Source organism: Corvus brachyrhynchos, unplaced genomic scaffold (assembly GCF_000691975.1).
Source record: "Corvus brachyrhynchos isolate BGI_N302 unplaced genomic scaffold, ASM69197v1 scaffold281, whole genome shotgun sequence".
Taxonomy (NCBI): Eukaryota; Metazoa; Chordata; class Aves; order Passeriformes; family Corvidae; genus Corvus; species Corvus brachyrhynchos.
The window spans coordinates 1,579,528-1,603,703 of record NW_008236509.1 but is presented as its reverse complement, the minus strand read 5'-3'; the positions used below and the strand labels follow the sequence as shown (position 1 = coordinate 1,603,703).

The 24,176-nt window shown below is 38.0% G+C and overlaps 1 long non-coding RNA gene across 2 annotated transcripts in view; it reads left to right on the top strand.

Annotated features, from left to right (window-relative positions):
- Positions 1–1,641: 1,641 nt before the first annotated feature.
- LOC108444711 overlaps positions 1,642–24,176 on the top strand; it is a 54,210-nt gene continuing 31,675 nt past the window's right edge. Inside the window, exons 1-4 of one of the 2 annotated variants that reach the window (XR_001859354.1) lie at positions 1,642–1,749; positions 2,072–2,119; positions 15,073–15,202; positions 15,328–15,460. This is a non-coding gene — a long non-coding RNA (uncharacterized LOC108444711). Of the gene's footprint in view, positions 1,750–2,071; positions 2,120–15,072; positions 15,203–15,327; positions 15,461–21,337; positions 21,403–24,176 lie in introns of those variants that run through there. The other variant, XR_001859353.1, reaches the window with a different exon arrangement.

Sequence of the window (24,176 nt, the reverse complement as noted above, 5' to 3'; positions counted from 1 at the left end):
TGGAGGGATGGCATGCATCGGGCCCTTGAGCACAGTGTGCAGTGGAGCTCCCTTGCTATGTTTTCCCTGAATCCCACACTTTTTAAACCCTCCCTTGGCCCCACCAGTCCTTGGGCCCTGATGTAGTCGCAGGACCTTCATACTCAGGAGCTGTGCTCTGGGGGATGTGAACTGGAAACTGAAGCTGGGAGGTGTCAGGATGTCCCACTGATGAGTTCAGGTGCTGGAAGGGTAATTTGACTCTTTTCTCAGCAGCAAAACCTGCCTAGGAAAGGTGGAAAGCTACTTTTCTTTGCACATTTTATTTCCCACGTGAGTGACCTGGCATCCAACGTGTTTTGTGTGTTTAGCTGGCCTTGCTTGTTGAACTCTTAAGCAGCAATGTCATACTAAATGTATTCTCACCCAGACTGCTGCTACAATCCCTTGGGTTTGAAGGGAGGGATTTAACAAAGGAAAACAAGGGGACTTTACCCTCCACTTGTTCCCCGTGACTGGTGGCCAGGAGGTTCTGCACCATGTGGCTCACTGTCCTTCAGCTCCACTTTCACGCTGTACTCTATCCACCACTCATTTCTCCTGCAGCTGCCCGAACAAAGCTCCCTCCCACATCTGATACAGGCCCCACCCTCTTCACACCCACTCCATGACTTCATGTATCTGCTTATTAATTGTGTGCATGTCACTGGGAGTGGCATAAATTTTAACTATTCTTGTATAATTGCACTTCTTTGATATCAATGTGATGTTTCCATTTCCATATGTGACCACATATGAAAATTCGGGCCTTTATAGAATGATTTAGACTCATATAATAATGATTTAGACTCATATAATTTATTATTCTATGCTTGGTGAGGAATTAGTTTTGCTTTTTATTTCTGAAAAAAACCCCAGTAGTTCTCAGTGTGATGAGCAAAAAGATGATCATCAAAGTGACCTGTTACACTGTTTATCTTAAACATAACACAGACCTATCCACTCACTATGAACATGTGTTTGGAGGCAAGAAGGGCATAGAAGGACTAGTCTGGATAACAGCCATACTGTTCTTGAGTCAGTCCTGCTGGTGTTTCTTCAAAGTGTGATACAGCAGCTTGACCATGGAGTCAGAGGGAGAGGAGGGAGCATGACTAAAATGTTCATTGTTGCCAGATAAATGAGGGGCCGTAAGGCTGCCCCAGGAGCCCAGGGCAGGGCAGGTGGTACAGTCAGATGGTTATGGCTTGCTCTGAGTGCTACATATTTCTTTAGGATATGTTGATCAACACATTTTAACCACCAAAACAATGCAGTTTTTTAATAAAAAATGCCAGCGGGCACTTGCACTTCTTGTCCAGTATTACTTCAATGATTTTCACATAATGCTAATGAAATTTAAGATACTCTGTGTATGCCCTTGCCGTGTTTATTTCCCTGTCCATTTCTTTGCTTCCTTGAATGTGCTTCCAGGAAGTTGCCTATTTATAAGCTTTGTGCCATCTTCAGGTGTCTATGAACCAGTGTTTGCAACACAGATCAAGAGGCGATGCATGAGATTACAGGGGAGTCTTAACAACTTAATGACACACAAACTAGCAACACCCAACAAAATAAAATCCTGGTCAGTGCTTCCTCACATACTCCTCCTGCAGGCTCCTATGCCAGAGAGCCCAGTCTTGGTGGGATACCTACAACTCCCTTCCTTCTATGGAAAGAAAATCTATGCTAAAAGTCTTTCCTGCCTTCTTAGGAGGGTAGTCCTTTTAGGTATGTGGTTTCCTACTGTTGTTTTACACTTGATTTTTTAATTAATTCAAATTCCAAGGTGGAAGTAGCAGCTTGGGGTAGCCAATTATTTTGAATTTCCTTAGATTTGCTTCCATAATCCTTATGCTGTTGTCGTACTTAATTATGTTGATGGCATAAAGCAGCATAAAATTTCAAAGCATTCTTTTTAATATTTTTAAAGTCTTTCAAGATTCTCCACTGAAATACAAGATAAAAATGAAAATCATTGCTCTTTTTGCTGGTGTTCTATTGTGGTACACCTAATTCTTTTTTCACGTTATCTTTTTGTTTGTGATTTTAGGTATTAGCTTGAGCTTCAGAGGGTAAAAGGCTCAAATGCCACAATAATGTAAGTTAATCAATAATTGTATTAATTGGTCTATATGAAGATTTTGCCACTAATAAAAACCTCAGACTTCTATTACTTGGCCTGTATTCAGACATTTCTACCTCTTGCATTTGGTATTTCTCATGAATATTGAATCCCCAAATATGACTAAAAAGAGAAATCGTACACTTACTGTAAACAAGAAGGGCAGCCAAGATTCTCTTGGCACACTAGAAATGCACTTTGTATACCTCATGCAACCCTATGGAATCCATTTGGATTGTGTAATAATCTGTGGGTTTGTGTAATGAATGTACCCTAACTCAGCATATCTGCAAAGGTATGCAAGGTAGCCCTGAAACTGGAAGTACAAATAAGATGAGAAATTGCAAGAAAATGTTGTCCAGATGGTATCTTCATTTTTCATGGCATTAACCTGACCCTGAGCTTAAAATTTAATGAAGACCTGAAAAACAATTCTGGCAAACGGGCAAAATAGATGGTGGCATGATGAACCAGCAAATCATACCTGTGAGAGGTAGTAAATGTGTATTTCCTTCAGCTAACATAGGCCCAGAAAGTCTCACTCTTGACCTACAATTAGTCCTGGAGGACAGTTCTGATTCTGTAGTTAGCAGTGGGCTAAAGAAAAGAAGGTGGTCACACAGTTTGTCTGACAGTACCAAAGGTACAAGAGTGAGAAAGTATCAGTTTGATTGTGCTGGCACATTTTGGCTCTTTGAGTCGTCCTGCACCTGTGTAATGTATGAAGTGTGCACATACATTGTAGGGTTTTTCTATTGTATTCATTATTTTATCTTCCAAGTAGATATCATTTGCTGAGATGTATTATTTCAAAGATTTTTCTTCTGTTGTTGGTCATTTCTTTCTTAGCAGAGCAAGGAATACAGGTGTTTTCCTTTTTTTCCAGAAGTATCTCTTTTTGAGGATGATGGTGTTTGAGGATTGAAGTTGTGGTTGGTTAAGCAGTGTTTTGTGGCTTGGGCTGTCACAGGAAAGGCAGTTAAATGTGCACATGCCTTATTATTATAAGGCAGATATGTCAACAAACCATCACGAGTGTTTGCTTGTCTTAGGTATTTCTGTGTCTGTTAAACTCAGGGCTGCTAGCAGAGGATGAGAAAACATTCCTAATGGTGCTTGGTGCAGACTAACTCAGATGTCACTGGCCATTGGTTGCATAATCTCCATAACTACAATCCTAGTCCATGAAAACCCTTCTTCTTCAAAGGGGCCTTTTTTAGTCTTTAAATGCATATTGTTACTCTTCCTATTCACGTAGTAACCATTTTTACCTCCTATTTTTCTCTGCTTTTAAACTAGTTCTGATGCACTCAGTGCTTTAAAAACAAGCCTTTAAAGGCATTTCCCTTTATTTTCTGTGGGAAGCCATGGTAAATGCCATGCACTTTTAAGCAATTAAAAGGCTTTGTGACTTTGGTTTTTTATGTTGTTAATGCACTTGGTACAGATTCAATGGGTTTTCATATGTAGCAAATTCATCATATATCTATTTTCTGTCTCCTGGCACCTCTGTTAGTTTGATGTTGGGCTCTGAGTAGCTCTTCATATTTCCATGGTTACAAGTAGTCACAAGGGTTCTGTTAACCCCCAAAGGTAAAGTGATTATGTCTCTCTTTTTTTTGTTATAAGAAGCATAAAATGAACAAATTAGACTATAGATGTGAAAAGATTGTTTAAAACATTTAAACTCAAACTTCTAATTTTCACTCACTCAAGAAGTGTTGGAGTTTTTGCCACAATTATGGTTATGTCACACTTTTTGTAAAGATGAGCTTTTACCCAAAAACCTGAAGGATCTTTTTTCTTTCCCTTTTAATTTTGATTGAGATTTACAATCGGTTTTGCAGGCAGTGGATTTAGAGCAAACAATGCAGGTTCAGAGCTATCCTGTGATTAAATAATCAACAGTGCATTACTATCTGTACTATTGCTTATTGTCAAAGATAGAACAAATGGAGGTAAACCGAACATTAACTTGCTGAAGAGAACAGGTGTAGACACATCCACATCAGGATTTCAGATCTCAAATTGCTGTATTTCTTTCTAAAAAGAGACTGAAAGAAAGTCCCTTCTGACTTTCAGATCTCACCTCTTGCCAAAGCCTAGATTCTTCCCCATGAATTAAGTGCAGAGAGTTGCACCTTCTGTGAGTGGATAAGAGATATTAGAGAACCTTAATAGGAGAAGGCTGCTGGAAGGAACAGTGTTTTTTCTGAGAGGCTTTCTCAGACTGGAGCAGTAGCAGGTTTCTTTTGTAGAATAGACTTAGGTAGCTGTGACTCGTTACAGTATCCTGTGATGAAGCACTCTGAATCAAAGAGAGGTTTCTGGATCTTCCCTGGACAGAACAGGTAGTGAGCTCTTGCTGAGGGCAGAGAAGTGAGAGGGAGTGATAAATGAAAGCTGGAGAAAAGTGTCTAATAGGAAGAGACTATCTTGTCTACTGAAAAGGCTTTGTACAGTGATAGAAGCATTGGCTGGACTTGCAGAAAGGGTGAAACAAAGCTCTGCTAGGGAAGGAGGCTGAGAGTCTGTTACCACCTATACAGTGTTACTGCTTCAGTGCATACAGCAAAAGCACCAGAATCTGCCTAATTGAAGAGGAGAAAATGCCTCCTTTTCCTTTCTTTCTGGCAGTTTTCTTTTTAGCTGGAGGTGCTACATTTGCTGAGTCTCCAAGCCAGTGGAGGCATAAGCTGATTTTATGGTGGAGTAGCAGGTAATACTGTAAAACAACAAGTTGTTTAAATAATACAGCCATAGGGAAAAGTATATTAACGTGGGAAATGGACCAGAAAGCACCTATCATGTTCTAGATATTCACCTGAAAGACAGCTAATAGTAAAACACAACAGTCTTCATGCTCAAAGTGAATTGTGTTAATGACTGTTTAGAATCCCAGTGGAGTGCCTGGGCACACTGATTATATTCAGACATAATGCGTGAGAGATGCTAAATGTTTTATTATACAATGTATCTAAACACTTGCAAGCAGAAACATAGTCCCAGTCCATGTATGAACAAGAGAAATGGAATAAAAAAACCTCTGGAATGGTGATGGAGCTGGCTACTCCCCATTGGTACCTAACTGTTGTAGTCTTCAGGTGTCGGATTGTGAGGCAAGTGTGCATGTCTGGGGTGTTTCAGGTGCCAATGGCCATTTCATACATGTGTTTGCAGAGCAAACGCCAAGATCATGCTTCCAACCTGACAGTCGGGCCAGCTGTGAGCCCAGGGAGCAGGGTTTGTGGATCTGAGCCTGCCTGACAAGGCTGTGGCAGGATGCCACGAGTGCCACCAAACATCTAGAAAGGAGCATGACAGCACAAAGAACCGGGTTTGCTGGTGAGAATTTTGACAGCCCATTTCAGATCCAGCTGTGACTTTCCCAGGTTAATCAGGTGCCAAGAAATGGCATCTCTTAGATCTTGGGATTTTCTCTCTGCCAGGTTTAAAGCTCTTAGAACTGTGAATGTATGACCTTGCTTGCTCCCAATGAATGTTTGGGGCTTTTTCAAGTAAGGGTTACATGTTTTAAGCTCCCTTCAACACTAAGTTTTCTCCTGGTAGTGCAGTTACAAAGAGATGAGAATGTTTTCTCACTTTTTCTGTGACTGTGTTTTTGTTGGAACAGAGCAGTTTGGTTCAAACTCTTTGTGAGTGTGTCTGTAGGAACAGCAGTGCAGGATACTCAGAATGTTCCAGGCAGTAATTGCCAAGGTAACAAAGTTAGAAAAGGAAAATATTTGGTAGGTGCATAATTAGTGGGAAATCGTTCTAGAATCCTGGAAATTGGCGTGATAAATTCAAATTATATGTCAAACCAATTCTTCTGTCTCCAGAGTAAGAAAATCACTCCTTTGGAATTTCAATGGGAAATGAATTCATTATAAACTTACTATCAGGAAACTAGAATATCCTAATATTTGGTTCTACTATTTTATAACATATTGTTACATCAGTGCTTCTAAACTATTATTGACTGCAGTAGATCTTGTGGAACTCTGTGTGTATAAATATACATTTTCCTCTCAGAGCAATAGTTTTGCTATTTGCCTGGAAAAGATCTTTGACCTCTCTATATGACAAAAATCATTTTCTAGAAAAATTTTCTGGCAAGGATGAGACAAATACTGCCTTATAGAAAAACAAAGATACTCCTATTAGGGATGGGAGATTAGAGCTGATTCTTTCCTGGGTTCTTCAGTCTTGGAGTTTCTAATTCCACCAACACTTTGGGGTAAGTCCCTCTATGAACAGCTGTTTAGTTGTTTATAAGCCTTTTACTAGAGTACCTTCATTACAAACTGGAAGAAATTTGTTCTTTGGTGCCTACAAGAACATCTGTCTTCACTAGTCCAGCTGTTACTGTTTGGAAAGCAAACTCTTGGGGGGGGTCAGATGTTTATTTTATCATAAAGTCTTGTTACGGTTCTAAACTCAGCTGCAACCCTCGGATCACTGTGAGAGGCCAAGGCCTGAGGATGATCCCTTTGTTGTGTTGCTTTCAGGGAAGCAGGAGCAGAAAATAAGGAATTCTTTTCCTTATAGGAAAAAAAATTAAAAAAGTAAGAGCTTTCTTGTTATTCTGCAATACTTTTACAAGTTTCCATTATCATTGTTCGTGTCCTAAAAACACTTAAAGCAGGTTGCATCTTAGCAGTGCTTATCCAAGAGTTTCACCTTGTTTGCTAAAGCAGATTCTGAGCTTCCCAGGACCCAACTGTGCAAAACAATTTGCAATTCTTCCTTTTCCATGCACTCTGGTTGTGGTGATGAAGGTGGAAAGGCTATCACAGAAGCCACGAGGGAGGGTTTTATCAAATTTTGTTAAGGTTTTTGACTCATGAGGAACATTTTATATGTTTATTTGTATGTTTGCACTTTAGGGTAGCAAGCCTGGTGTTTGTCAAATGTGTACAAGAAGTATGTTAAAGGAAAGGACATGGGAAAGCAGTATCACAGTGCTGGGATAAAAGAAAATATAAAATGAAATGAAACTTCAGATTTTGAACTCACCTAACCAGGAGTTGCCACTCAGATATCTGAGCATGTGGTTATCTCTCAAAACTCTCTCATTATTGAAGTATTTATTGAGTTTACACAGAGAACTTAGATCAGAGTAAGAGAAAAATATTTAGCAATTATAAAATAAAGCATTATTTAAGATCTTTCTACAAATAAAGCAATAGCAAAAACAGAATGGCGTTTTATTGTGTAAATACAAGATTAAATTTATCTTGTGTTTGAAAAGATCCTTTTCTATCCATAAACACTTAACACAGATCAGAACCCAGAGAAGTGATTGTAAGACAGTGCAGAGCATGTAACCTCCAGCAAATTAGCCGGTGGTCAGTCTGGCAGCTTTGTTGTTGCTGCGCAAGAATTTATTTGTTCGGTGTGTTTGCAGTGTCTCCTGCATGTGTTGGATGCACCAGGAGAGGGCAGAACTACACAGGTGTAGTCACTTACCCGGGCTCTGTGCTGTGTGTGGAAGTGGAAAACTCCTCTATGAAAAGATTTGCTGGCGGTTGTCATTTAATGTTCACCTAAAATCAGTTCCTCGGATATTCAGAAATTATGTATTTTCTACGTAAGTGTTTCGTCGCTGCTCTGCTACCAAGAAACTCTTCTGAAAGAAAAGATTTCTGGGTTTTAATAGCACTGTGAGGGGAGGTCCAGCATTTAACTGGATTATTCAGTGTCCATTTAAAACAGAGTTATCATTTTCACTGTTGAAGGTTGCTGTAAATCTAGTTTATTTTGCTAACTATAGTCCGGTTTCTCATTTAATTATTTTGCAAGGTGTTATTTTTTCCTTTCTTCAGGTTTAGAATAAAAGGTTCTAAACCAAAGTGCCTGTTTTTAATATATATTGTAGGATATTAGCCACATGAGCTGTAAACCAGATTAAAATCAGCGTTTCTCTTGAAAACCTGCATGGAATGGAATGCGACATTTATTTTTATTTTCTGTAGAGAGCCTGATTTAAAGGCCACTCACTCTGAGTGATTTAAATCAATCAAGGTACTTTGGGTAAACTGGGCTGTTGATAAAGTGAGGTTTTTTCAGAACAAAAGCCAAGCTTCTTCCCCAATGGTTTGCAGCTTGAGTAAAGAGAAGTGGTGACAGTCCCAGAGCAGGACTTGGGAAACAGAAGAATGAGTGGGTGAAGGACAACTGAGGTGACAGTGACCTTCACTGTTTGTTTTGGTACAGTTTTTGCCTTATTATTTTAGGGTCCTTCTAGCAAAAGCTCGATTGGTTTTTTTTTTCCTTTGGGAATTAGATAGAAAGATATAATCAGAGAATCCTAATATTTATGCTGTAATAAAATCACTCATGCTAATGGTAAGTAGGTGCAATAAACTTTATTTTACAATGAATCTACAAGTATTGGGATTGAGCCTTTTTTTGTTTATTTAAAAAATGACAGGAGTGTGCTTAAGCAAGTTCTTGAGACCTATAAAGTATAGTTGGCTCAATATATCGTCAAAATGAAATGGCTAAAATGGTGTCATTGTAGTCTGAAGGTAAGTAGGCTGAAGGGTTTGGGGGATATTTAAATCACTCACAGTAAAAGCAAAACAGTCCTTTGCAGGCAAAAAATACCAATATTATTGCAGAAGTGCTGTTTTAGGAACTATGATCAATATTGACTTCTCTTGAACTGAGAGGATTGGGGGTTTTGTTTAAAATTGTGGATCAGGAATGCAATCTCTGATACGAAACACACTTTGCAGATCATATAGGGCTGTCTCAGCCCAACAGCTGTCTCTACATCAAGCTGGAAGGTAGTTTGATCTCCCAGAATCTCTGTCCCCAAAGTGTTGTCAGTTCAGATCCTCTCATCTGGGCTTATTGGACTGGTCTTATGTCATCTGTATGAGCAATTCTGACTGCCTTGCTGTTTTACTAGATATCATCTATTAATTTGGAGTTAGACAAATGCCATAATTCCCACCTATAAAAATATTGGAGGCATTGTGACTTACATCCTTCTAATAGAATTGACTTTTTATGAGTTATGTGACCTCTGTTGTTGAAGTTCATGTGATTAACTCATCTTGTTGTACAGTATTTCTATACCAACCCCATTACAGAACATCTGTGGCTGTGAGACACAAGCCCAGCACCTGTCTGATGTGAAACAATCTGGATCTTTCATATATTGCAGGCACAGAATGCCCATTTTCCTGTAGAACCGTGGCTCAGGATCCAGCTGCTCATTCCAATGGTGTTATTGTGTGGGAGACAAATCTTGAAAACCTGCACTGAGTGTAAATTGATGCAATTTATGTTTCTGTGTCTGGAAGCCAAATATTTTGAAAGGACATCCTCCCCTGGTTCTCAGCATGAGAACTTGGCAACCCAAACCTGACTATTTCTATGCCCACATTCATTTTCACTTAACTCACTTTAACAAAAGCATCAAACTAGAGTTTAAAAGTGCTTCTAATATTAACTCTGTTCTTTGGCAATTTCATCTGACGAAACTTCCAACTTCCTGTTTAACATTTACAACAGGGAGTTGTGTTCTGAAGGCCAAAATAGCCCTGTACTAAAATCTGTATGTAAGGATCCAGATAAATATAGCATCTTGAGCTAATTTTTAGCTGTTTGAAATGGAAATAAACACAAGCTTTACTTGTCAGTATGAACTTGCTGGATGATTTGGATCAACTGATGAAGCCAAGGCAGTAATTCCCTGAAAATATTATTTTGAGAATTGAATCTGATTAATGTTTTAGAGCCTTATCTTCTACATACTGCTTCACTTTTCTTAGTGAAAAAACCAAAAGATACAAGTTTCTCTTGGCTTTTTAGTTGCCTTCAGTCTGAATATAATGTTAGTAATATACAAGTAAAGACATCCCTCTGTAAATCCTTTTGTTCATGACTTCTAATTCAAAATGCTCTTCTAATATAAATGGTTAATGAATGAATAATGTTTGAAGCGATGAAGAATTATGGTAGGTTTATTCAATTTACTTTCGCCTGTAATCTGGAATATTTTATATTACCTGTTTGGAATTTTACAATCATATGAACTGCCTCAAGCATTTCTTCTCATGTTCTCCTTTGTCAGGTAAATTGCCATATAAACTAATAAAGTTTAGAGAAATTAACTTGCTGAGACCTTGTTCCTTTCACAATTCTCAAGATTTGTACTCCAATGAATTATAAAACTCTCTGGTCTCTCCACTAGGGTAAAAACTTCATTACTAGTCACTATCAATTCCCTTGCCAATTTTCAGTCACTTCTGCAAAATAGCCTGGAAAGGCTTCTTGACTGAATGGAAATTGCAGGGTTTATTCTCAAATACAGGGACCATATTCAATACTGCTGCAAACCTAATGCAGGTTATATTTAGAGTGGATTTTTCTTCCTGAATTTCCATCAGGGACTCTCAAGAACTGATTCAAATAAGTGGACAATAGACAGTAGCTGGTGTTGTCCGTTGTCACAGGAAAATATCAATTATTTTCTTCTTTGGGAGGAAAAGAGTGTTTCTGTAATAGGACCCTTTATTCTCATATCTTGAAAACAAATAGATGTACTACTGCTAGAGATCAGTGTTTGCATCTCCTTGTTTATGAACTTCTAGCACGTTTAAGAAAGATCAGAATTCTACCTACATATTTCTGCTACTTCTAAAAACAATAGTTTGTTCCCCTGGAGTTCTAGGAAATTTCTGTATTATTCTGTAGCTAAACAAAGAATCTGTATCTACTGTATCTAGAAAACTTTCCTTTAAGAGCTTCCTTTTTTTGGCTTACTGAGTTTTACTTGAGTTGAATTTCTGAAGCTGTGGATTATATGTAACTTGATATGTTGCTTCTTGAAGCGCTACATTTTTGACATGAAGTGGGAAATTATTTTTATCTTAATTTTGTGGACAGTTCTTAGCCTTGCATTTTCAAAGGCAAGATGCCCTGTTCAGTTCCCAATTCATTAAGAGTTGCAAGGATGAAAATTTTCTAAGAGTTTAAAGGAGCTCGAAAACCCTTGGGTGCTGCACCTTCTGTCATCATTTGCTCATGACTATCTGTAATTCTGCCTACTGAAGTATCACCTCTCACAATTTATACTCATCCACACCATCTCTCCAGTGGAGATCAGGTGTTCTGATTTCCAAGCTGGCATTGTTTCCTGCTTGAGACAGTATTCATGCATGCATTTTTGAGGGGTAAGCTGCTTAGAGGTTTGCTGGTTTAGGACAGCTCTGGTTTCATAGAAGTTAAGGTAAAAATATAAAGCTTTTGAAGGGCGCTGATAGTGTGATGTTTGTTATGAAACAAAAGGAAATTATTGTACCCAATTGGCAATGCCCTATACCCCCCACTAAAAAAAAAAAAAAAAAAAAAAAGCCAAGAGGTTTTTGGAGTTCCCAGGTTAATTTGCATGGAGTAGGTGAAGCCCACGATGGAGAATTCTGTTGGTCTGCAGTGGTAGAGGAAGGTGGTTCATTCTGTTTCCTTCTTCACTTAGCCTTTGTTTCCACTTTCTCCAGTCTTGTTGACTCCCCCTCTCTCATTGTTTGTGTGCTCACACTCCTCTGCTCTGCAGTGTTTGTCCATTTTTGGGCAGATCCACCAGTTTCTGCTGGGCTGGAGCTTATGGATGGGATGAGATGTGAACCTAAAATGGACCAATTCTTAAGCTGCACTTTGTGTTGTTTGTTGGAAACTTAGGTTGGTCAATTCTACTTTGACATTCTTTCTTCTGCTGCTGCTGCTCCATCCAGGACACTGCATGAAGCCAGTTAACAAAATAGATAATGACAAAATGAACCTGGCAGGAGAGAAATGAAAGCTTGTAAGGAGTGTGGTGCCTCATATATGATATTCCTGTTTTAGGGAAAAGGATTGGCAGCTTGACTAACTCCATTGTTTATTCACTGGAGAAGTAAGTCAGCACTTTGCAATCTGGTTAATGTGCTCAATTTAGAGCTCTATGTAAGTACTTGTAAATGAAATGTTGATTTCAATTTTTAAAAGCCATGAACTGTTGTTCTTTTTGTCAGCAACAGACAGATGCTAAATCTTTTTTGTTTTAATCTTGTTGTTTCTGTGATCAATATTTATGCTAGCTGTTTACCAGCAGTATGTCTTATTTTGGCCTCTGCCCGCCTGAATACTGGGGAGTTACTTTTGTACTCAAGCACTGAGCGGGAATGCTGAAATCTATCTGGAATTGGTACTGGAGCATTGTACATTAATTTCTCCACTGCTGAATAATTTTACACTGTCTTTACTGGGGAAAAATGGTAGCACTTAGAAACTTTTCCAGCTTCACTGTCTCAATGGTAGAGTCCATTTTCAGACTGATAAACTGGAATAAAATGTGATCTTTATGTTTTACACAGAGACAGAAGGTTAGAATTTAACTTCCCATCTAAGCTGCATGAAATAGTATTGTGGAGTCGTATGAAATAGTATAGAAAGTTTCTACCTTTCAAATCTAACTTACCTCAGTAATTGTGGAGATTTTTGCTCCAAGTCACTCAATTTGTTCTGAAAATCCTATGTACCAATATTTGAAGAATTAATAGTTTCATATAACTGCCTTCAAGTTGTTCTTCTCTGTATTTTGGGGTAACTTCCTTGAGTCAATTCTTTGTCTTTGAAAGTACAGGCATTCAAACTAAGGGTAAAACAATAGAACCAAATTGTGTTGTCCTCTGATTGGGGATGGCCAAATCTTAGAAATAGTTATGCAATGATTTTTAGTTATTTAGATGATTCTCAATGAATCATACTGTTCATATTTACTGTAATGTTTAAGTGTATTTTTAAAGGCTATGAATAAAATAAAAACTGAAACTCAATTATATAGTATGTGCACTACATAATATATAAAACATTTATGCTATGAACAGTAAATAGCTTTTCTGAGTTTGATGCTTTTACAAACCTAAATAATTCCATTAATTTTTTATAATAAATTTTTCATCTGGATTCTCTAGCATTTTTATACCAAGTATTACTTACTTTAATAAAAGCCAAATGTAATCATTGCTATAAGTATGGATTGTGTATTTTATGGATGCTGGATTCCAAACTGCTGAAGATGTTGCCTTGTCTCTGGTTTTACTTATTCAAATATGATTTAAAAATTAATGACCTTGCTTTTGCTTTTTGATGATTTTTATTTTAAAAGTTGATTAAGTATGATTTACATTGTAATTTTTGTATTTGATCTTTAAAAATTGTATCTGTCATTATCAGAATAACGTGATTTTTTTTAATGCTTTGGGAATGTTCAGTTCTGTCTGGTCTAGTGATTGGAGGGAAGTATTAAATTGCTTTTAATGCTTAGTGAATGTAAGCATTCTGTATGAAACTGTGTTGTGTTGAAGGCTCTATGCTTGCATGTACAATTTTTTTGATTTTATCTCGAGAAATGCAGAAAGCAACTTCTTCACTGGATTTGTGAAATCAGGAGTTTCGTAGTCAGCCTTTACGTCTGATTTTACTGACAGATGCAGACCTTGAATATTGGCACACATGTTCCTGATTAGTAACATTTACTGAAAAATAATTATATGGAATTATTTTAAAACATTTAGCTAAAAGGGTAATTCTCCAGCTTTTTTTTTTTTTACAGAAAGTTAAAAATATGAGTCATAATAAAATTATTTATGTTTTGCCATAATAATTATCTCGATGTCTTGTGCTTGAAATCTGTTCATATCTTATGTTCCTGGTTTTATTATTTTCTGTATTTTCAATTTTTTTCTCTCTTCATTTGAATATATTTATCAGCTACTAATATACTGTCAATGGGTATAGCTGGCACCACATGTAGGTATCAGGAACTGTGGTGACAGGACATGGGGGAATGGCTGTAAACTGAAAGAGAGTAGGTTTAGATGAGATATTAGGAAGAAATTCTTCCCTGTGAGAGTGGTGAGGCCCTGGAAGAGTTTCTCCAGAGGAGCTGTGGCTGCCCCATCCCTGGAAGTGTTCAAGGCCAGTTGATGGGGCTTGGAGAAACTTGGGATGGTGGGAAGCGTCCGTGCCCATGGGCCCTTAAATGTCTCTTCCAACTCAATGCATTCTGTGACTCTGTGATTCTGTGATTCTGTGATTCTGTGACTCTGTGGTTCTGTGGTTCTGTGTCCCATTTACCCAGCAGACCACCTGGGCAGTATCTTCAGTTTCACAGTCGTTTGCAGGTGTGATTACCAAGGACGAGATCCTAAAGACAAGTGCAGGCTCTGCTGCTAGTCTGGAGTTTCTGGTGCGCTCTTATTCCACAAGAACCGGTGGGTTTTCAGGTGACTGCTCTGGGAAGTTTGTGTCGGCAGGTGAACAGTCACAGCCCTGACAGCAGCACAGATCTGCATCCTGCCCCTGAGACCAGCACAGGGACTGCAGCAGCATCCCCTGGGGCAAAACTCCAAAACTCCCCTCTGCCCTGCTTCAAATTTCAGCCACAAATGTCCCTGAAATTTCTGTGCCCATGGGCCCTTAAATGTCTCTTCCAACTCAATGCATTCTGTGACTCTGTGATTCTGTGATTCTGTGATTCTGTGACTCTGTGGTTCTGTGGTTCTGTGTCCCATTTACCCAGCAGACCACCTGGGCAGTATCTTCAGTTTCACAGTCGTTTGCAGGTGTGATTACCAAGGACGAGATCCTAAAGACAAGTGCAGGCTCTGCTGCTAGTCTGGAGTTTCTGGTGCGCTCTTATTCCACAAGAACCGGTGGGTTTTCAGGTGACTGCTCTGGGAAGTTTGTGTCGGCAGGTGAACAGTCACAGCCCTGACAGCAGCACAGATCTGCATCCTGCCCCTGAGACCAGCACAGGGACTGCAGCAGCATCCCCTGGGGCAAAACTCCAAAACTCCCCTCTGCCCTGCTTCAAATTTCAGCCACAAATGTCCCTGAAATTTCTGCCATATGTTTTGCCACCTTCTCAGGTTATACCTGCACAAGCCCAAAATAAAAAAGAACTGCTCGATGTGTGCTTCAGATCCAGACATACTCGCTGCAATCAAGGGCCCCTTTTCCTGTTTCTGCAAGCTAAGGAAAGTCACCAAGGTTTTCCAGGTACCAGGCATGGCCCAGTGCCACACATCATTATGCAAATCTAGGGCTTAGAGCAACCTTGATAAATGGTGTGTAATGTACAAGTAAATAGCTAACATTTCTACTTCCTCTTTCTGTTTTTATAGAAACCCTTGGTGAGCATCCCAGAAATGGCACATATCCAGTTGGTTCCCAATACCTTCAAGGAGCACTTTTTCTCCAATTAGTTATATCCTTACATTAATGGCTTCTGACAATAAAGTATTTTAGACCCCCTTTCCCAATGAGTAGAAATCCATTCTGGTTTTAAAAATGTTAGGGTATGGACTGTGCCAAGAAATTCCCTGGCAAACAACTAATTATGTCCACAGAAAAAGTCTGACAAAGAAATTGCTTCAAGCCACAAGTCAGAGGCTTAACCATTGTTTGTGTGAAGTTGCTTTTCAGCTGGCGATTGGGGTTGTTTGGGAGGGAATGTGGCTGGGAATCAGTGTCCTTTGTTCGGGACACAGGCTCTGCTTTAGCCAGCTTATGGAGCCATCCGTAAAATGGCCTCTTTGCTTTCACTTAACAGGATGGTGTTCACCTTTCTGCTCTGCTGAGCACCATTTCATGACTTCACAGCCCAGGAATTAAACCCAACGCACAAAAGCAGCTTTGCCAGTAATTGTCTGCAGATTAAATTAAATGCCTGTTCTCATACAGTGTATCTGAATTGTATCAGACCCGCTCCTCGGTTTACACACTTGTTCCTGTCAGTACGAGGAGGCTGCTGGAAAACGTTGCAGTCCTTGGAAGCCTGTCCGTCAGTGATTCGATGAAAGTGCTGGGGGTTTTGTGTGTTCAACGTGATGTCAATTCTATTGTGTTTCATAATGAAAAAAAATAGCTTAGCCCGCTAGGAAAACACCAAAGTGTCTTAGTGGTGGCAGCTACTGCCACTAGCTCTATTTTATGCTGTGACTTCTAAATTCCCACTGTCATAGTGTTTGGCAGGTTGAAATTTTCATTTTATTTTTGTTCAAAATTTTGAGCAATGAACAAAACTCAGGTTTTTTGGTTTGTTTTTTTTTTTTTATTAGTTACATTTGTGTAGAATAATCCTGGCTAGTTTAAGACATGCCTTTTTCCTGTCACTTCTGTGCATTATATTTTTACAAGTGGAGAGTATGAAGCTATTAATTTCAGTAAGAAAACATTTAAACATAAGACAATTAAAGAGCCAGTCAGTTTCTGCTGGGGTGGATTTATGTATTTCTTTCTTCTGATTTTATTTTCTCTTGACTGTATACTGTATAACTGAATTGTGCAACTGCTCCATGAATTCTTGACTCAGAATGTGCTGCAGCTTGCTTTTTGCTTAAAAAATTTATCTCACCACTGCCTGTCCAGCTGGTGTAGCTGATGAATAACAGTTTGGGGCTCACCATCCTTTTTAAAATTTCACAACCTCTAATTTCTCATTAACAACAAGCTTCATGGTTGCCAAAGTTATCCCACCAATCTTTCAAAGACCAGCACGTTGTCACATTAGTCAATATAATCCTTGCACAGATTCTGTAAAGATGTTATATCTGAAAGTCATCTCAAAACTTGAGTTTAGGGTCATCATCAGTAAAGATGCAAAGAAAACATGGATGTACCTTCACATTTCTTGATGCAGGAGCATCTGGGGAAAAGTTGATCCTAATGCATTCAGCCTCAGTCAGATTTTACAAATGACCCTGAACTGATTTTATGTTTGGGGTTTTTTTAATGAAAAATGCCAAAGACCTCTCCTTTCAGAAGAATAGTCTTTAATGACCAGACAGCCTTTGGAGTGAGTGTTTTTTAACATTAAGGTTTTCATTCCTCCAAGTTTTAACATATTGTTATGAAACAGTTGATCAGTGGGATAACGCTGAATCATTAAAGAGTGGGTCAAGAATTAAAGTACTATTTTGAACTGCACACAGCTTTCTAGTCAGAAAAGAAGATAGACTTTTGAAAATTAAATGCAGGCTAATTGTCTTCTACTAATATTTTTTTAATAAAAGTATTAAATTTTGTTTAGTTGCATAAAATATGGAATTATTTGCTGAAGAAAAAATAACCCACCTCACAACACTTGAGGAGATATCTTGTGCCTGCAGCACCAGCTGCACAGCCTCCTTCCAGCACCTTATTTGTCTTCTCAGCCTGGCTTTGCCAAGGGTATCTGCTTAGGAAAATGAAACTACCAGTCCAATGAGAACTCGATCTAAAATGTTGTTACCTCAAATGCCATGGTATCAGGGCAGTACATACGTGTCCATACACGTTATTCCACACTAGACTTCACTGCCTTTTCATTTTTCTTTCTCTTTCTGCTGTTGCTAACATGGTACATTTGCTCCTTCCTGCTCAATCTCAGTCTGATTCAGCCTTTGTTTTCCCTTCACATGACCAGAACTCTCACTCAGGCCCTTATCATTTCATGTCTTGACAGCTCCAGTCATCTTCCTTCTAGTCTCAACAAATACTGGCTTGCAACATATGTATCTTAGAAAATATTTTTCATCTTGTTATGCTGGTGTTCCATTGTTCTCTCTCTTGTACTGTGGATTATTTTCTTTAACATTCTAGACCGCACCTTACCATCTCCTGTTTGCTTGCACTGCTGACTATATGGCATCTGCAGTGCCAATCTTTATGGCCCTTTCAAGTGTCTCCAGCAAGCAGCTTTACATTTCCCCCTGTGGTATTTAACATGGAGTATTAACTGAAAATCCCGAGTGCTATTTCATTGTCCTTTCATTCCTTCTTAATTGGAACCTCTAAATTGTGCTGCAGTTTGACTAGATAATAACAGTGCTAACCTGACACAACACTTCCCAAAGAATTCTTGGCTACTACCAAAGGGCACTGAATTCAACCAGCACTAAAGTCACGTGGATCTTGTTAAATACACCGTAGTCCTATGGCTTAAGTGAAACTCATCCATTGCAGTATTGTGTGCTAAAACTTACCAGGAGAGTGCTGCAGCTGAATGTCCCATCCATATCAGTCCATCTAATGCAATTTCCTCTGTCTCCAAGTGCTGATTTCCATTACATTGCAGGACACTTACAACTAGGCATTGCAGCATTGAATGGAACAATACTGAAGCCCTTTTGAGGATTCTGGCATAAATCTCACCTGAGAAAGAGAATTGGGTTTATATTTTCAAGGATCTGGAAGTGTCCAATGATTAAAATAGGCAAATATTAGTATTTTCAAGGAAGTATAAGCAGCTTCTATAGTTTCTATATAATTTGCAGATTTCCTTTATTTCTAGCTCCCTCTCCTCAGTTTCTGCTTGCCTGTGAAATCCCACAATTTTGTAAGAGGCAAAATATTTGGGTGATGAGCAAGTGGAAGGGAAACTTACCTGATTATCTTCTTATGTATCACAGGGGCTTTGGGCTACTTCATTAGATGTTCATTAGTTCATGTTACAGTTGATACCAAGTTAATCCTATTAGAATTTGGTATGTTACACAGCTTTGGAAGGGATAATGTGGGAGGCTTCTGGAAGGAGTAGTCTGTAGCCCTAGATTGCTGTGGAAGATTTCTTACTATCTTCATTGCAAGCTGGGAGAAGGAAGCCATGGTGTCCTAGGGATCATGAAGGAGATTACATTATTACAGAAAACAACAGTATTTTTGTTAGAAGCACATGTACTACCACAAAACAGCAATGTATAGAAGTAAATTTCCCAAATAGGGTGATGGCAACTTCCTAGATTGTTTTAGTTTTCATCCTGCAGGACCAGGGAGATTGGACCAGATGCCCCACAGTGATTCCTTCCAACCTTACCCATCCTGTGATTCTGTGATTCCTAAGTATGTATTTCTTTTTCTAACCAATGACTGCATGATTCAGGAAATTATTTCCCAGATGCATAAACTTAAACTTTCCCTTCTGATTTAATTTTGAAGAGGGAATTGCATTGAACTTCTCTTAAGCAATTTAGTTGAGATTTCTGTTTAATCTGGACGAAATAATCATAGAAACTGATTTTGCTTAATCACTAGTATGGCAGAGCAAATTTTGATGCATTTAATTTTCAAGTGTATAACTACTGTATGTCAGTGTTTTCTGATAACTTGTAATTGTGAAAAAGCCTAGAGAAAAATTAATTGGAAATTTAAATATGCAGATAAGTATTGGATGAAGAGTTAGTATGGAAAGCAGAAATTAAGGAAAACATGGCAATAAAAATGGTGGGATAAAGGCTGTCTATAAACACTCCCATGTGTTTAATTACTAAGAAATGCGGTCTGTTAATAATCTGCAAAGTTTTTATTGGATTCTGAGAGCATGCAAAACTGCATTAGAAAGTGTTTGGATACAAATTTAGCATATTTAAAGAAACATTCCTGAAAGAATATTTGGAATTCAGAGCAAAATTTCTAGACAATGGGATACCTGTAAGAAGGACGTCTTGTGAAATGGACCTTATTAAGCTTGATCACCACAAAATAAAAATCCAATTAAGGCATTGAAAAGATAAAGAAAGACCATCTGTGAGGGAATTTGCCACAGATCTAATGATAAGTTAATTTTTCAGATAAAGTGGATACTTTGCAGGGGGTGGAGTAGAGAAGTTAGAAATCATTTTAGATTACATTTTTGCCAGGAACATGAGCAAACTGGATAAAAGCAATGGAAACAATGCTTGTAGGTCAGTTTAGCGTAAAGGTATAAACACATTCTTTCTTTCTAGATAGTGACATTGCATTCCCCCTTGTTTCTGAAAATGCCTGGAGTTGGGGAGGTGTATTTCTTACCCTGAGGTAAGAAATTACCTTTTTTCTAGCAGCCAAAAGTGACCATAAGCACTAAACCATTTTGTCCCAGAGATTATATTAGTGTGCATAGCATAAGGTTTCGTGTGATGGAGCAGAGGTAGCTCTTGCATTGCTTAATTGGAGAGTGTTTTCTACTGAAAACCTGCTGAATTAATTTTGTACAAACAGAGGTAGATACAGTTTATTTAATTCATTTTTTTCAGGTAAGTGTTCAGATTCTTGTAACAAATCCTTAACCAAGAAAAGCAGGTTGTAAATGTATAAGTACAGAGAGAATTAATTAGGAACAAGGTTGAGTGGTGATTAGAGGGCTTCAGACGGCCTGGAATCACAGGATCTGCTCATGGCCCACTCTGTTACTGTGGCTGCACTAATGAAGCTGCTGACAAAACCAAAGACATTGGTTTAGAGCTCAGCCTGGGTTAGGTGAAGGTAAAAATGTGGTATTGTAGTGCTTTCTAAAGTGCTGAGCTTTGCCCCTGCAGATTGATAAGTCATGTAAATAGCTCTTCGATTCGTAGATGAAAAGGTTCCAAAATTGCCCCATTTCTAAAAGTATGAGACTTTCTCATCACAGAAATCTTTGATGCTGTGTATTTTGTGTGAGCAGCTGTGTTCAGCATGATCAGGACCAGTAACTCTCCTGAATGTTATTCAGATGTTCTCTGTCTGAAGCTGATCAGGAAAATTAAAGGTATTAGGAGTATGTATGTCATGGAAGAATTTTAAATCCCACCTCTTGTCTTATATCCCCTTCACTTCAGTGAGCTTTACTAAAGAACTTTAACTGCTTTAGCTTACATTAACATTGTGTATTTCTGGAGCAAAGAGCTTGCTGTGTGATTCTGTATTCTGTAATCAAGATAAAAGGACTTCAAAAGCACAGGTAGAAGGACCCTGCTATGGGGATAAAGGATGATAAAATATATTCTACAAGGAACTTATGCATGATAATAAACATTGAGATACTTCACCTCTGTATATAAAATCAATACCTTTCTGAGCAAATCATTCTAATTTTTAATGATATTAATTAAGCCTACATGCCTCCCATTTTTTTCCTCTTTTTTTTAAACTTCTGTAGTTATATTATTTCAAAGGTGGCTCTAAGTATGTCCCAGCCTTTGTAATTGACTTCTTTATTTTATCTAACCTTTTCAGGTATAGTTAAATATGTTTTCTGTGCTAGTCAAGACTGTAGGTGCCACCTGCCATGGCAGGACTCATAACTAATCCACTATTTGCTCATCAAGTGAAAAAATTTAGTATTATTGTAAAGTAAGCTGCTTAAATACTTTGTTTCATCCATCTGCTCTTTTTTTTTCTTTTCTTCTCAAAATGCAGGCACATCCAGATCACAGCTACTTTTGATCCTGTCAGCTACTGAACCACATTTAACAGAGAGAGAGGTATGTCCATGAATAATGCTTGAACCTTGATTTCTTTGCCCGAAGTGTATCTATTTTTGTATGTTTTGTTTTACCTTCCTCTTACCTTCTTGATATAAAGGGAGTATCTTTAGGACAACCCTATTGCTGAGTGTCTCCACTCAAGTTGATGAAATCAAGAGGCAGTGCAGGACTCATTCATTCAGATAAAGCTGTAGAACCTGTCTCTGAAGCTTTCCCACCCCCAAAAATGTGTTGCTTGCAGCTGTTTTTAGGTATAAAGCCTCAGTTCTGACCTTTGTGAGGAAATAATGAATGGTAGACAGTTAGAGGCCAAATGCCAACCATATTTGTTACCTTTTGCAATACTGCTTAAGTCAATTAAGTTTGTGAGAGCCCTAAAACAGTACTTAATCCAGAGGTGGCTGTAGACAGACATTGCACCATCTTCCATAGCAATTCTGGTTTGTGGTTGGCCAGTCTATGAGCCACAATGAATCCAAAAGTGTTGTTGTGGGCTGGGTTAACGTCACTAAGGGCAGAGGCTGGGCCTGAAGTGTGTGTATGCATGTATCTCTGCTATTTATCTGTTACATGTTTTCTGTCTAACAGTCTGTCCTAATGTATTCACCTATTTTCTGCCTTTTCCCAGTCCTCAGCCATGATAACAGCCATGCAGGCCTTAAATCACACCATGTAATACACACATTATTTGTTCTGTTCTGAACATGCCTGATTGATTTTTATTAACCCATTGGCCTCTAGCTAGCAAAGCACACACAACATTCTATAATATAAAAACAGTGGACACCTTGCTGGCATTTAATTCGTGTCAGTATTGGACCTATGTAAAATCAAAGCTGCAAAAATAAATATATTTTGTGTGGTGCACACACAGTTTTGATAGCCAAATAAATGGGGGTTTTTTTAGGAAGAATTGCCTTAGACACAGCAAAGGAGATCTATTTTCCAATTTGGACACAAGTTCTTAGTCATTGAAGAGAAAATGGAAGGGGTTTGCTGGAAAATGATCCTATCAAAAGAAAACTCAAAATACAGGAATTGCATTTCTGTGCTAGTAGAAGCTGGTCTAAAATCTGTTTTGTCTTATTTTAGAAGCTGCTCAGACTTTTTGTGCTGGTCTCCAAGATGCCTGGCTCAAAATTTGCTGTCAGTAGGCCTACTGGCATTTTACAAGCAAAGATGATCCCTACCAATTTCAGATAATGCGCTTAAACCTATAGTCCCGAAGAAAGACTTGTTTTTTAATAGTAGTAATCCTTTAATTGACTGGGTGTGGAAACACCACAGGGTCTCTTCTGGGTTCCCTGGTGAGAGGCTTTCTGTATAATCTGCTTTTTTTAAAAAGCCCTGTTATAAAGCTCAGTACGTTTTTAATCTATTCTTTGAATATATGTAAACCTACTGTGCTCAACACATGTAATGGTACAAATGCACTTTATGCAGTGGATATTAAGAGTAAGTATTGGATGAAGTAAGAGTTAAACAGAAGCCAGCAGAAAATTTTGTCCTTTGGGAGAAAAAGTGTTTTAGGACTGTATATAAAGAAAACATAATTGTTTTGGGAAGGGGAATAGAAGATAAGAATATAGATTCCATCATCTTTATCAACATTTGTCACCTAAGACGTTTAGAGAAAGAGTAAAGCTCCAATGTTTCTGTGTCTCTCAACCCCTAACGCCTTATCCTTTGGGCTCCAAAGTAATTCCAAGTGTCCTGCAAGCACATGTGACGTACTTGTAATTTTAAAATATTTACTAAGAGTACTGTTTGCTATCCTGCCTTCCTGAGCACCTGAGAGCTGAATTAGACTGGGAATGAAAACCTCATGCAGTAGCTGCCAAATGTGTGATTGTATTACAGCACATAAAAGTGCACTGAACTGTACCTTATTTAGACTAAAGCACATTAATACCTTCCTTGAAACCTTTTTTTGCAATGTAAGGTATTTACAGGTAGTGAAAGTGTTCTTTCTTCATACTCCCAGAGTTTTAAAGCTCATTTGATTTAATAATTGTTTATTTCAACTGGAACTCCTATAGCAAGCTTGTAGTAGGAGGGGCTGGATCTAATTTTAAAACTGGAAAGAAGTACTTCAAGCACAGAAATGATGCTTGGTAAAATAGGGCAAACATTTAAGAAAAGCTCCCATCACAATTTTAGTTTAGGATAATTTTGTGACTAACGTTCTGCATTTAGTTACATTTAGTTCTGCAATTAGTTACAATTAGTAATTGTAACTAATTACTACCTTGGAGAGAACTTAAGGAAAAATGTTATCTCTTTCTTTCTGTCGATCTTTTGAAATATATTTTAAATAAATAAAATATGCTAATTTCTCTCAATGTAAATCAAGATGGAGTAAATATATTCAAAAACATCAAACTTCTGATACTTTTTACCTCTTCTCTCTTTATTATTCTCTCTTATTTATTATTTTAAACACTCAGACATGTTTTTTTCTTGGCCTCATAATTCTGCATTTTTTTTTTTATTATTAGTTTTTTCATTTGTCCTATTATGAAGATTTTCCATTAAATTCCTAATATATATTTTAACAACTGAAATCTTTAACAGAAAGAATAATTTTCAGTTTATTTTCCTTTTTTTTAAATGATATTTTATGTTATTTTTCTCAAATGCACATGTAATTTTACTCTAGCACTTTTTCTGGAATTACAGGTTAATTCACTGTTTAACATTCCATGTCTGTTCAACTTACTTCTGCCAAGGTGAGGTATTTGAAGGGAAATGAGAACATAATTTGATTCTCA